This window comes from Lepidochelys kempii, chromosome 10 (assembly GCF_965140285.1).
Source record: "Lepidochelys kempii isolate rLepKem1 chromosome 10, rLepKem1.hap1, whole genome shotgun sequence".
In the NCBI taxonomy this organism is placed as follows: Eukaryota; Metazoa; Chordata; order Testudines; family Cheloniidae; genus Lepidochelys; species Lepidochelys kempii.
In genome coordinates, this window is record NC_136389.1 from 43,001,535 (window position 1) to 43,016,856 (window position 15,322).

Here is a 15,322-nt window from a genome sequence, read left to right on the forward strand (position 1 = left end):
CTGTGAGAGGCTGAGTGGAGGGCACAATCTAAAAAGAATTTGAAACCAGGGTTTCTCAGAGAGGCTCTTTCTAACCATACACATGAGCAGCGTGTGTGAGGAGGAGACCTGGCTGGCCGCTTTGAGGTTAAACTAGGGCTGGGCTCAGATCACAGCTTTTGGATCCAGACCCAGATCTACATCTGAGACTTTGCCCAGTTTGAGGAAGGCAGCAGAATGGAGGAGGGATCCAACTCCTGCCTTTGCCACTGACTCACTGTGTCAGCCGGCACAACAGCACTAGCTGCCTCAGTTTCCCCACCTGTAAAATCAGAGCTTATTACAAAGAACTTTGAAGTGCCCAGCTAAAAGTCCTCTAAAAGTAAAAAGCTTTGCTGTTATTATTTGATGTTTTGTCTCAGTCTGTCACAGAGACAGCCCTGAGCTGGGAAACTCAGATCTGCATGTGAATTCCCCCATAGCTCAGGGGAAGAGGGTTTGGATTCAAAATTCTGGTTCAGGCCCATCTCCAATTTTAAAACTTCACTGGCAAAAATGAGAACAAAATATGAGATAAAATACAGCCTCAGCAACTGGCTGGGGATCAGAATAATCAGCATAGGCCTAATTCTGCTACTCTTACTCACTGGATGTAGGATTTTGCTCATGGTGTGAACCATATAAGCAGTAGGGAAGGATCTGGCTCATCTGTTTACCACTTGTCTTAAACTGAGATTTTCTATATCATTCAGATTTTTAATTAAGTTGTTTTTGATGTGTCAATCTTTCCCTCCCTTTCACTTGAGGCATTATTAGACCCATGTATGGATTATAATACATAGAAGGCTGTTCTAGGATGATATGAATCAAAGTGCTGAATGTGGTATTTAGTTTAATTAATCGTGACTGTCAAATGATGGTATTGATCTCAGACTGAGAGGTGCTGTATTGGCCTGGAGGATAATTATTTGCAGGGCAGGTATCTTAAATGTTTTGGTAGGATGATATTTGGAAATTGCAATGTTGTGGGAGGGAAACATGGAGGTGTGTGTGTGCACATGTGTGTCCTAAATCCATTTGTCTGAATAATCCAGCCTCAACAACTACCCAGAAGTCCTAGGTCTTCCCCATAAATTCTTTGTTTCTGTGTAAGACAAACGTTTTTATGGAACTGTGGCCCTAAATATGTGAGGGGAAATGGATGAGGTTATTGATCGGAAACGCTCAGGTTTTGCTTGAGATGCAAGATAAATGATGTCGGTTACTAGAAGGCGAAGGATAGCAGAGTGCTTAGGAAAATGGCAGATGTCCTTGCATTAGCTAACCCTCTCATCATCCCTCAGCAACACATCACCTCCCATATGCCTCTCAGCATCCATCCCTCTGCCAGGATCCAGCCAACCTCGCAGGTGTGACACCAAATCTGCAAGTGAGGAGATTTGGGGCAGCTCTGGTGGGAATTTGACATGAAACTGCTGGAGCTGCAGAAAGAATGAAAGGTGCCCCCCCCCCCCTTCCACACACACACAGCAGAGAGGGCAGATGGAGCGAAAGCTCCAGCCAGCAATCTGTGTGCACACAGGCCGGCCAACCCACTGCTCCCTGCCCGCAGGACTCCATAATCTCCCAAGGCAGGCCTGCTGTTACAAAGAGTCTCATCACTAACGCAGCGGGTGTAGATAGGCAGAGAGAGAGCGCTCAATCTAGCAGGGGGTTAATAAAAGGCCTGATGCAGAACAAAAAAGCCTGTCAGTTGGCATGAGATGTGCTCCCCCCAGGAAATTAAAAATGTTACCCTGTGGTGTACAGTTTGTTCACAGTGGGACGGGCCCAGGCCCTGGGAAAGATGTGGGGATGGGAGGGCTAAACCAGGGTAGGAAGAGGTATCACAAATCTCATCTCTTTATTATTTTTATAACTAACAAATTAGGCACTGCTTAGGGGCTAGCCAGGCACCTCGCAACTCTGGTGATGCCAAAATGCACTCTGGTGACATGTGTTGTCCCCGGGACCCCTTCCTGGATGGGGAAGCTAGGCAGGGCCCCAGAAGAGCTGCAGGGCCACTTTCTCCAGGGTGGTTTAGAACGTATCCAAAGCTCATTTCCTAAAGATCCAAAAGATGTTTCCATGGAAATGGGCGGAGAACAAACTGCAGAGACATTAGACCCCTCTCCCGTTCAGCCTGTGACTGTGACTGGCAGTGTCTAGATAACTAGCTGATGGAATTGTAATGAAATTCACTAACAATCGTGGTTTGAAACCAAATTGTTTTTCTGTCCACTCTTCCCTTTGGGCTGGACAAATCTAAGGTTTCTAGTATTTTTTTTTCCCCACTAAATTCTGGAATCACTGCGCTTCAAGGTGAATCTTCAACTCCTATTTTCTTCCTGTTATTGTCTGTTTTATCCAGCATATTGTCCCTAAGCCATGGAATATGTACTATTGCAATAAAACTAGTAGAAAAAATAGGATTTGCCATGCTGTGATGCAGGGAGGGAACAGAATGGAAAGCACACAGCGCCCTCTAGTGCATTCTGGCCACACTCCAGCTTCAGCAGCCCACACAACTACTACATACAAGATCCACAACTAATGTGCACGCGCACACACGCACACACAGTGCTGCCTGTTCTGCTTGTTTGTGACTATGAGAATTCCCTCATCTGCCAGATCTGCAATTTCCATCCATCCCTATTTCCCCACATCACAAGTCAGATTCCATCCATCCCTATTTCCCCCCATTACTCCACAGAGCCTGGCTTAGTTGCTTTCAGAGGTGTTGAGCTCCTGCAGCTCCCATTGAAGGGAAAAGGTAGCAGGTGACTCCCAAGCACTACATCCCAAAACTCCGGGCCAAATCCAGTGGCCTTTCAACTCCTGCAGGCAGCTGAATCCCTCCTCCTAATCTCAGGCCTCATTTCCCGCAACATGTCCTGTCCCCTCTCTTTCTACCAATAGTTGCAGCAATTCAGAGAAGCATAAATGGTGTTACCCAAGGCTTCACTGAAGGCCACAGCCTGGCACCAACAGCCACAGCTGTACAGCAGAGCGATTCCAGCAATGGGGAACAATGTTTTCCCCAATTCCCTGTGGGAAAAACAATTCAACTTGTTTCTTCTGAGGGTGTCAGATCTCCTCTCTGTCCTACCAGTAAGAGATCACAAAGGAAATGGGGAAAGTAAGGCCAACCCTGAGAGGGTGGGCTAACTTCTTCAGTCCACTAACTCCTGGGGTGGAGGGCATTGGCACATTGTATGCCTTAGGAGGTGCAGGAGAGGAGGAAGGCCAGTCCCACAAAGAACTGATCGCTGCCCTAGAGGTTAAATTGGATATTTTATAATAATCAGTGTCTTTTACAGAAGGAAGGATGGAATCCATGTGGGACTTATCCAATTGTTGACAAATTGGAAAGGTTCAGAAAATAACTACACATGTAATTCAAGGTCTGGAAAAACCTACCTTATAGTGAGAGACTAAAAAAATTTAGTCTATTTAGTTTATCCAAGAGGAGACTGAGAGGTGATTTGATCACAATCTGCATGGGAAAGAGATTTCTGATAGTCAACAGCTCTTCAATCTAGCAGAAAAAGGTATAAAAAATCCAATGTTTGGAAGCTCAAACTAGACAAATTCAGACCAGAAATATAGGGTAAACTGTTAACAGTGAGAGGGCAGTTAACTATTGGGACACCTTAACGAGGGATGTGGTGGATTCTTTATCACATGAAGTTTTTAAATCGAGATTGGCTGTCTTTCTAAAAGACACACTCTAGCTCAAACAAAAGTTAAGGATGGATGCAGGAATCACTGGGGAACGGGCTCCAGGTCAGACTAGGTAGTCACTATGGTCTCTTCTAGCCTTAAAATATATAAATCTATTACTCTTTTAGGGCTTGCCTTACCGTCCTGAGCAGAGACTGAGCCAGGTTAAGACTGAGATTAAGACCATAAAAAACTCTGGGACTCTAAACTGGCAATATTTCCAGTAAAAAATAGTTCTTCACCAGCAATGATGGAAAGCTAAGGGAGAGGCTCAAAGTGTCCTGATTCTGGGCTTTCCAGAGCATTTGGTTCCTGTGCCCTGGATTATGGAAATGCTTCCCCTTGATCTTCTGAAAATTGTTACCACAGAAGAGGTCAGTTTACGTAGCAAATAGTTAGGACTCTCCCGCCTAAAGTTTCAATCGTGAGGAGTGATTCTCTGTGCCTCAGTTTTGGAGAGCCCAACTTGAGGTGCCTCAAAGGGGCCTGCTGTTCAAAAAGGGCTGAATATGTGTGCTCTGAGATACAGCTCCCTTTAAAGTGCCTCAGGTTGGACCCAAGAACTGAGGCACCCAAACTCATTCATGCATTGTGAAAACATACGCCAACCTGTGTAACAGTTGCCGGTGTACCTCAGATCCCGCCTCTGTGAGGGTCACATGCCTGGCTGCCTCAGGACACCTATCCTGGGCTAATCCCCAGCACGATCCTCAGTCCACCTAACATCACATAAAACAGCTGGTGCCAAGGCCTCCCTTATAACCTTTAGCTTAGTCAGTAGGGTGCTTACCCAGAACGTGGGTTCAGTTCCCCCCCAGTTCAGTTCCTCCTCCACCTGATGAGAAGGGATTTGAACAGAGCCCTCCCCTAATTACTGGGCTAAAGGTCACAAGGGAGGCCTCTGCCTCCCTCGCAACTTGTTTTATGTGGGGTTAGGCAGACAACTAAGCCGTTCTTGCCAGGTGTCTAGGCCCTGTGATTCCTGGAGAAAGGCTCCTGGCTGTGGATCGCAAGCAGAGATAGGTGCAGCTTGGATTTCAGCACCTCTCTCCGTCAGAGAGGTAGGGCTTGGCGCACACTGCTCTCAGCAGCATCACCCAGTGGACGTTTAAGGGGACTCCCCATCTAGCATACTGGCTTTTCTGGATCCTGCTCTCAGGCACCTGTTGCTCCCCAAGCATTGTATAGGACTTAGGGTTTGATTAGTGATTTTCTAGGGGCCTCAGAGTCAGGTGTTGTGGTGATCAGTATTGTAATGCCTACTCACATTTGTGGATCCGGGCCCTTGCCTCTTCCCTGGCTCTGTAGCATTCTTTCCTGATCTTGCATAGAGCAACACTTCCCAGAGCTTTATCTCCAGGGGTCCAGCTTCTTGTCTGCCTGTCACCAGGCTCTCTGCGTGTCTTTCTTTCTTTCTTTCTTTCTTTCTTTCTTTCTTTCTCTCTCTCTCTCTCTCTCTCTCTCTCTCTCCTGGCCCCTTTACTAGAGCTCCCTTCTCAGGAGAAGATCCCAAGACCTATTCTGCCCCTTGAACTCCTGCCTCTTTTCTTCTGCCCTGAGGTCCTTTATTAGTCACCCCCACTCCTCTCACCTGGGACTCAGTCACCCAGCTCCACCCCACATGGGCCTTATTCTAAATTGGGCCTGGCCCACCCTTCAAATGCAACTGGGTGCACTAATTGCTCCTGGCTCCAGTTAACCGTTTCTCTGCTAGTGTGGGGTATACACCCCATCACATTACCCATTCTGAATTGTTGCCAATTGTTGTGTGGTCTTTTTCTTTATTATTAATCCAGGCTTTGTAAGTTTTAAATCATCCATAACTTTTAAATAGTCTATTCCGCAGCAATGAAAATGACTACCAAGCTATTGCAATCCAACTTTCAGGCCCTGTTGTGTTGTGTTCCTAGGGTTCCATTATAAAATAGGCCCATGATGTTGACATTTCTGTTTAATCTTGTGGGTCTAAATTTGATTAACAAGTACTGTCATTGCTTGGAGGGTACATAGAGTATCATGATTTCTGTATTCTTTTTTTCCCTTGCTGTACAGTGCTTTCTTTTTATAGCACATGCCTAGTGGGTAGAGCACTAGACTGAAACTCAGGAGACCTGGGTTCTATTCCGAGCTCTGTCACTGGCCTGTTGGGTGACCTTTGGCAAGCCACTTCTTCTTCCTGTGCCTCAGTTTCTCCATCTTCCACAGGGGTTTGTGGAATCCCCATCACTGGAGGTATTAAAGAACAGGTTAGACAAACACCTGTCAGGGATGGTCTAGGTTTACTTGGTCCTGCCTAAGCCCAGGGGGCTAGACTTGATGCCCTCTTGAGGTCCTTTCCAGTCCTACGTTACTATTATTCTATAAAAATAGGGATAATGATACTGAACTCCTTTGTAAAGTGCTCTGAGATCTTTGGATTAAAACAAAGTTATATAAGAGCTTGGTATTAGTATTAATATTATTGTATTATTGGTTTTATTTCTATTATTTCTTCTCTATACCTAAAATCCAATAAAAATACATTTAAAAATAAAGGTTTTACTCACGTGCGAGATTGCACTGAATGATACACTGGAATTCACATCCTCCCCATGCTCTTCAAGAAAAAACAGAGGTCCTGGAAACTGAAAGGTGCTGATTTTGCAGTTGGATCTGTCAAGTGGACCCCTGCACCTGTGTAGAGCGCCATTATGAAAAGCATGTGCTCCATTGGTTATTAGGACATCGGGCTGGGAATGAGGAAACTTGGGGTCTATTCCCACCCTGTCACTGACTTGCCATGTGACCTTGGGCAAATCTCGTCATCTTTCCAGGCTTCTGTTTCCCCTCCCACTCATTATCCATCTTTTCTATTTTGATTGTAAGCTCTTCAGAACAGGGACTGTTTTTAACTCTGTGTTTGTACAGCACCTAGCACAATGTGGCCCTGAACTTGTCAGGACCTTTAGCTACCACTCTAAATCAAATAATGTAAACTAATAATGTTAAATAATGTAACTCAACAGAGTGCGTAATGCCTTAGCCTGAAGATTTTGCATAAGGACATAGACCTCTGCAGCGTCACCTTCGCTCTCTCTGAGCTTGTAAGACGCATGTGACATAGACCTCCTGGGGAAGTCATGTGTTGGGCCCAGATGCCCCCCTTCTTGGGATGTTTGTCCATGTGGCTGTAAAAGGAGAGGTTAGATTGTCCGCAGTGGGCCATCAGCCACTGCCTGACTGTTTCTAATGGTTAAGGGGAAACTGACTATTGTCACAACACTTACCGTGAGAAAAGCGAATCGATAATTTTGGATACAGCTAATCTGGGGCTGGTTACTGGAGGTATCTCTGTTGCCATAGTAATTGTCTAATATATAGAGTTGGTATGGGTGCATCAATAGGCAGGCTGGTTGGAATTCTTTAGTGCACTTGCAGAGCCTCATTGACACAGTTACCACAGCCAGATCACACATGGCAGCTTTATGTCTCTCTGCTCTGAGTGTACAGGGTGGTGCATTAGATGTGGCTCTTCTTTTGGCACCCTTTGTATATTCTTTCATATTCTTTGACACCTGCTAGCCAATTCATAGAATCATAGAATATCAGGGTTGGAAGGGACCCCAGAAGGTCATCTAGTCCAACCCCCTGCTCAAAGCAGGACCAATTCCCAGTTAAATCATCCCAGCCAGGGCTTTGTCAAGCCTGACCTTAAAAACCTCTAAGGAAGGAGATTCTACCACCTCCCTAGGTAACGCATTCCAGTGTTTCACCACCCTCTTAGTGAAAAAGTTTTTCCTAATATCCAATCTAAACCTCCCCCACTGCAACTTGAGACCATTACTCCTCGTTCTGTCATCTGCTACCATTGAGAACAGTCTAGAGCCATCCTCTTTGGAACCCCCTTTCAGGTAGTTGAAAGCAGCTATCAAATCCCCCCTCATTCTTCTCTTCTGCAGGCTAAACAATCCCAGCTCCCTCAGCCTCTCCTCATAACTCATGTGTTCCAGTCCCCTAATCATTTTTGTTGCCCTTCGCTGGACTCTCTCCAATTTATCCACATCCTTCCATCATTAGGAAGTCGCTGGTGTTCTGGTGGAGCTTTTCAGCTCATGTTTCACTCTTATCCAGAGCTCTCAGGCTGTCTTTGTCTGTTTTCCAGTGTTCCACAGACACGTAAGTGTTTCATGGTTATTAACCTTCTATAGTATTTCCCATGGTCTGGCTTCCCACTTGAAGTGGAGGTTTGCTTCCATGTAGTTTCTTAGCTCAAGCTCTTTACTGGGGCATTATCTCTTAATGGAGAGGAAAGCAACGAAATTCCCTCAGAACCCCAGGGATGCCAAGAATAATAATAGGCTTCTTTTATCTCTTGTCATTTCTGGAACAAAGCCCTCCAAACTACAGGCTGCACTGTTAATGGGAGGGCTGATTTAGGGTGAATTATCATCCATGTTTTTCAAACCTGGACTACATGCTGCCTAGCAGTGTTGCCCATCTTACTCCTCATACAGTCTGGAGTCAGTCTTTGTATTTTTGCAGCTATTCCTCCTGTTCGCTCTTCCTGCTGCTCATAGTGTTCGTCTTCTGGTGTGTCTCATTTTTGGTCAGAGGATTTAATTGTGTGGCTGCCTTCCACAGGTTGATACCTTTTTTGGCAGCGTTTAGCTCTGAATGGGTTCACCCACTTTAGTCTGGATGACAGCTACTGGGCTCCGGCTTTTTCATTCTGTGCAGCTGCTTCAGGTAGTGTGGAATATGCATGATACTTGAATTGAATACAGGACACCACCTTCTCATGCCCTCAGCAAAGGAAAGACAATGGAAAATATTAAGTGTGTGGAAAACTTTACTGGTATTTTGAAATAATAAAAGCAGACTCAAATTCATCCCTGTTCAGAGAACCTGCATAAAGCCTATGCATCACTGAAGTATCCAAAATAGTGCTTAAGAAGAACTTCATTGATGAATCAGTTTTGTGCTAGTCCTTTACACTGGGGTCAATTTTGCTCTCTGAGAATAAGGAAGGTATTTTCCCTTTGCTTTATTTTTCAGTTCCTCCATTGCCTGATTACGTTTGGTTTCTTCCTCTCTGTTTTGGAGTTCTCTGATATTTTTTCTTCAGAATCACTCTCTATTCTTCTCAAGGAGAAATGCAGCTATCTAGTTCTTTGCAGGTTACTTGTGTGAGAAAGCAGTCATCTGTCTGGAGACACCTTTAACTGACAGATTAAGATCTGTTTTCACATGCAGCCACAATTACTGCCATTGGTTCCCCTTATACTTTTACCAAATTCTCTGCCACTACGTGCTGTTGCTCATCTAGGTGACAAATGCCAGAGAATGCTGTACTAAAGAAAGATGAATCTATTCAATCTGCGGTAAATAGAAATTAGGAAGAAATCTTTGTTATGCACCAGTTTCTCTTAATAGTGTCAGTTAATATATATTAACCATGATATGTGTGAGTAGTTTGTAATATGGACTATGCAACATACCAATAGTTTTGGGGATCTCCCCAGTGAAGTTTCTGAACCAGCCGTCTGTCAGCTGAACACTGCATAGGCTCATGGCAAAATCCTATTTTGTTTTTCAGGGAGGGTGTTGAAATGTGCCTGACGAAAAATATTGCAAAAGTCAAATTATGTCAGTCACAAGATCCTGTCTGTGTGCTGGAAGCTGGCCCTGGGACCTGATTGTTACTGTTTCCAGTTGCTGTTGTTTCAGCCCCTGGCACAGTTTCTGTGCTCAGTTGTCTCAGAGGCGCAGTGAAGGGGGCAAAGGTGGCAGTGGGACTCCTCGCAGGGCAAAGGCACACCCCAGGAATGCCCTCTGTTGCGGGATCTGAGAGGAGCAGAGCAGCATGGGGCTCATGTCAGTAGCCCTGTGTTGCTCCTCCACCAGGGCAATTCTCTCCCTGCCCATGACAGCTCCCATATGCCGCTGGAATTGGCCTAGGACAGGAGGCCAGAACTGCCCATCCCAATCCTAGGGCTAGTGTCCAGCTTGGTTGTTCAAGCCATATACTGAACAGTTGTGCAGTGAGAGGGCCATTAAGGCTACACAAGCACAATGGATGAGTAACCTCAACAGGCCCTTATGCAGCCTCCCCTCTGCAAGGGGAAAGACCTGAAAAGCAGGAGATCATTAGAATCATAGAATATCAGGGTTGGAAGGACCACTAGTCCTTGTTCTGTCATCTGCTACCACTGAGAACAGTCTAGATCCATCTCCCTTGGAGCCCCCTTTCAGGTAGTTGAAAGCAGCTATCAAATCCCCCCTCATTCTTCTCTTCCGCAGACTAAACAATCCCAGTTCCCTCAGCCTCTCCTCATAAGTCATGTGTTCCAGTCCCCTAATCTTTTTGTTGCCCTCCGCTGGTCGCTTTCCAATTTTTCAACATCCTTCTTGTAGTGTGGGGACCAAAACTGGACACAGTACTCCAGATGAGGCCCCACCAATGTCCAATAGAGGGGAACGATCACGTCCCTCGATCTGCTGGCAATGCCCCTACTTATACATCCCAAAATGCCATTGGCCTTCTTGGCAACAACGGCACTCTGTTGACTCACATCCAGCTTCTCGTCCACTGTAACCCCTAGGTCCTTTTCTGCAAAACTGCTGCCGAGCCATTCGGTCCCTAGTCTGGAGCGGTGCATGGGATTCTTCTGCCCTAAGTGCAGGACTCTGCACTTGTCCTTGTTGGACCTCATCAGATTTCTTTTGGCCCAATCCTCTAATTTGTCTAGGGCCCTCTGTATCCTATCCCTACCCTCCAACATATCTACCTCTCCTCCCAGTTTAGTGTCATCTGCAAACTTGCTGAGGGTGCAATCCTCACCATCTTCCAGATCATTAATGAAGATATTGAACAAAACCGGCCCGAGGACCAACCCTTGGGGCACTCCACTTGATACCGGCTGCCAACTAGACATGGAGCCATTGATCACTACCCGTTGAGCCCAACAATCTAACCAGCTTTCTATCCACCTTATCGTCCATTCATCCAGCCCATACTTCTTTAACTTACTGGCTAGAATACTGTGGGAGACCGTGTCAAAAGCTTTGCTAAAGTCAAGGAACAACACGTCCACTGCTTTCCCCGCATCCACAGAGCCAGTTATCTCGTCATAGAAGGCAATTAGATTAGTCAGGCATGACTTGCCCTTGGTGAATCCATGCTAACTATTTCTGATCACTTTCCTCTCCTCTTAGTGCTTCAGATCCTCTGTCCATCCCTCACTCCAGCTTTTCCATACTCGTAGGGGCACAATGGGGGGGGAGGGCAGGGCCCCCCCCTTGGCTCCTGACTGGAGCTGGGTGGAATAACAGCAGAGCCCCTTCCCTGCTGGGATGACAAATTTGAACAAGTGGCCTTGGGGCCTGGTGCATGGAGTCACAACACCATTCAAATCTGGGTCAGCTGGGCAGGTAACCTGGGTCCTCTTCTTAGCAATATTCTGGTTGGGCTCCCAAATCCCCCCTCTTCCCCCATGCTTATTCCACCCTCTTCGCCTTAATTGGGGCTGATGTTCTGTCACAAATGGCATTTCCTTCCCCTCCCTTCTTTCTAATGAGTCTTTACCTAACTACTCACATTTGTCCCTGCCTCCTTTTCCTTGTCTCTTGTCCTGTTCTGTTCTTTCCCTTCTACTTATTTTCCCCGGAGCATGTTGGTTGTAGGCTCTGGGCCAAGATCTTCAAAGATATTTAGGCATCTAACTTAAGGTTGCCACCTGTCAGGGTATTACCTGGACAGTCCATTTTTTGGCTTCTATGTCCAGGTGCCATTTAGGATTGCAGGTACCTGGTTTTCAACTGGATAGTCTGGTTGAAAAGGGGACCAGGCAGTGTCCTGTCAGATGTACTGACTGGACATCAAAAGTCCAGTTACCACAGGGCAGGAGTAGGCGCTGGGTCATTAACCTGTGCCAGACGCTGCTCAGTCGGGGCCACCTCCTACCTGCAGACAGGCTCCTTGTCAGGCTGCAGCAGCTCCCATCCCAGCCCTGGAGCAGAGGGAGCCCAGCTAGGAGGGGATGGGAGAGGGAGGTGGAGACGATGCAGAGAGCGATGGGGGCAGGAGAGGGCAAGGAGCGAGTGGCAGGCGCAGGTCCTTGGAGGAAGAACTCCCATTGGAGTCACAGGGAGTTAGGTGTCTGATTGCCTTTGAGGCTCTGGGCCTTGCTAATCTTTTTCACTGAGTTTTTTTCAGATGGCTTGAAAGGGAAGCAGCCACCTTCATCTTGTCCATCTGATGGGGTCTGCACTAGTTTGGAGCCAAATATGACAGGACTGGAAACAGAGCCAAGTGACCTTTATTCCCAAGCTTCTCCACACCTTTCTCGAGATTACTGACGCAATTTCCTTACCTCCCTCTTCTGATAAGACTTTAAATTCTTTTAGCTTTGTTGATCTTAACCCTTTGCTCTGTAAAGTGAGGTCCTGTCACTGGCATTAATTCTGATTGCTAAGGGTTTTTTGCCATCATCTCGAATTCATTCTCGCTTCAGTTGCAGTGTGTGTTGTGTTCCCTTTGCTGCCTGATCCACAGAGAGTGTGAGTCTGTTACAGCCTCACCTACAGAGTGCAGCTCTTTAGCTAACCTGTAGCTGCTCATGCTTTCAGCTCTAAAGGTCCTCAGTTCAGTCCTGCATTTTAGCCATGCTGGCAGCCATCACACCAGCACTGCAGAGTTCTTAAAAGAACAGGACTTAAATTAGCAGCATAATTTGCTATGGGACAGTTACCTCCCCTCAGACTTTTCATAGGTCCATGTGCTCTGTGATATTTTCTACTTCTTTCAGAGTAACAGCCATGTTAGTCTGTATTCGCAAAAAGAAAAGGAGTACTTGTGGCACCTTAGAGACTAACCAATTTATTTGAGCATAAGCTTTCGTGAGCTACAGCTCACTTCATCGGATGCATACTGTGGAACGTGTAGAAGATCTTTATATATACACACAAAGCATGAAAAAATACCTCCTCCCACCCCACTCTCCTGCTGGTAATAGCTTTCACCTTCCCCCCCACACACACACACAAACCCAGGAGAGAGGGTTTGTGTGTGGAGGGGGGGAGGTGAGAAAACCTGGATTTGTGCTGGAAATGGCCCAACTTGGTTATCATACACATTGTAAGGAGAGTGATCACTTTAGATAAGCTATTACCAGCAGGAGAGTGGGGTGGGAGGAGGTATTTTTTCGTGCTTTGTGTGTATATAAAAAGATCTTCTACACTTTCCACAGTATGCATCCGATGAAGTGAGCTGTAGCTCACGAAAGCTTATGCTCAAATAAATTGGTTAGTCTCTAAGGTGCCACAAGTACTCCTTTTCTTTCTACTTCTTGCCTCCCTTCCCCACGCCACCCCAGACTTTGCAGGACATAATATAATCCCATATGATATTCTATATGCTGTCACAACATTACCCCTTCCCCCAAGAATTTTTCTGAAATGACCCCCCTATTTTAAATGATTCATCTTCTAAAACCAACAGCATTTAAAGTTAAAGGGAGTGCGGGAGAGAAACTATCTGCCCAGAGTTGTTCACTTCTGCAAAAGCACATGCATTTAACATGATGATCCCAGATTCTGTAGAACATTTAAACAACTGACATTTCAGGGCTTTACATTAGATGTCTATTTGGAATTTAAATTCTGGGTCCAGACTGTTAAGATACTTAATGAAGTGATTTAAAACCAGACATACACCTTTCCTGTGTGATCCTGCTTTTGATAGATTACAGTGCTGACATGCATTTGGTGATTGCCAAGACTTGAAAGTGTTTGTTATTAACACATCACTATATAATTAGGGAATTTAGCAGGAGGCTGGGTGTTCACATGTTCTTCCTTTTCTCTGTTGCTGACAGTGCTTGGATGAAAGTCACTCGGTGTCTTGTTAGGAGACAAGTGAAAATGAGTTTTGTGGCCAAAACCAAACAACTTGGCACAATTTAGTACTGTTGGTAGGATTGGAATAGCAGGGGGTACTGCAGATCAAAAGTGAGATGCATTAGCAGCACTGTGTGTCTTATCGAGCAGACTAGCAGGGGGTGCTGCACTTCAGGATTGAGGTACGTTGGCAAAGCGAAGGTGGGGAACCTTGCCCAGTTTCTGAGAACAACACAAAGCTCCTGTTTTAATCAGTGTTTACCTGTTCTTCTGCACAGTTCCACACAAACTGTTTCTTTCAGAATGTTTGTTAGCATCCTACCCAAAAGCTCCTACTCCCGTGACATGTTCTATTATCTAGAACAGATACCACTGGCTAACAGACAAATCCCACTCCATAACCACTGGCTATTATGAAACATCACGTAAAAAGTGCCAGAAATTCACACAGCATTTCATAAAAAGGAACCAAGACATGGTCCCTGCCCCAAAGCATTTACAACCCAAATTAAACAAAGCATGGACCCAAAGTGAAGGTTGTAGAAATGTTAATAGAGAAGAGGAGAAGGTAGGAAGTAGGTGTGAAGGGATTAGTTTGATAGAGCAGAGAGGGTGTTAGGCAGACAAGTGAGATGTAGCTTCAGGTGGATGGGGCCAGCATGATAAAAGGCATGAAGCCAAGTGTGCATAAAACAAAAGAAGCAGTAAAGTGAGAGGAATGTAGGGTGAAAAATGAGGAATAGGTGGAAATGAGATCAGGGTTCACCTCTCCCCTTTGCACTCTTTATACCACTTCAGTACTAGGACTGAAGAGCTGAGGTCTTCTATACCATGGACAGTTTTGGGATCAGGGAATTGCAAACGTTTCCAAAGCATCTCGTTCCCTTAGCTGCATCCAGTACTTGCTTGGCCACCTTCTGTGAGCCTGTGATCAGAAAGGCAAACTCAAAGTAAGGCCTTTAAATGTTCAACACTGGTAAAAGCATGCCAGCTCAGAGTGGCTAAGAACCGTGTGCTGTGCCTGTACTTACTGGGTATAGTGGAGGATTCAATCCCAGAGATTTAGGATTGAGGTGATGGAGGTTAACAACAAAAATAATCAACTCAATGGTTTCATACATCTCTTTTCCTCCCCATGTGGGGCAAAAGGCTGTATTTTAAGTTGTCCAAAGTGTGTAAAAGGTAACCGGTCATGTTTTGCCTCTTACATAAAATTGTGCAAATGAACAAAAATTGAGACAGACTGGTACAAACTGGATGTATTCAAGCTAAAAAACATGATTAGGGTCTTTATGGTTCCACTGAAAGTTTGAAATTTCTGCCCTCTTCCCATCCCTGCTGCATCCCCTCCTCTTATTCTTTCTTTTTCCTCTGGCTTGCTCAGCTGTCTAATATGTATCTAGCTTAGCTGGCTAAGACAAATCCACCTTTTGCAAACCTTCTGTGAGCCTGTGATCAGAAAGGCAAGCTCAGAGAAAGGCCTTTAAACGCTCAACACCAGTAAAAGTGTGCCAGCTCTGAGTGGCTAAAAACTATGGGCTGTTCCTGTAATTTCCCACAGCTAGTTTGCAAGCAAAGAGGAAAATGTATCTTTTGTCTGTTCCCTACTACACTCTTTTCTCCCATTTTGTGTGAGCTTGTCGGAACAGGCTCAGCCGCCTTCAATAACTCAAGACCATCTAAACTGGCTTTCTCTTTTTTATTT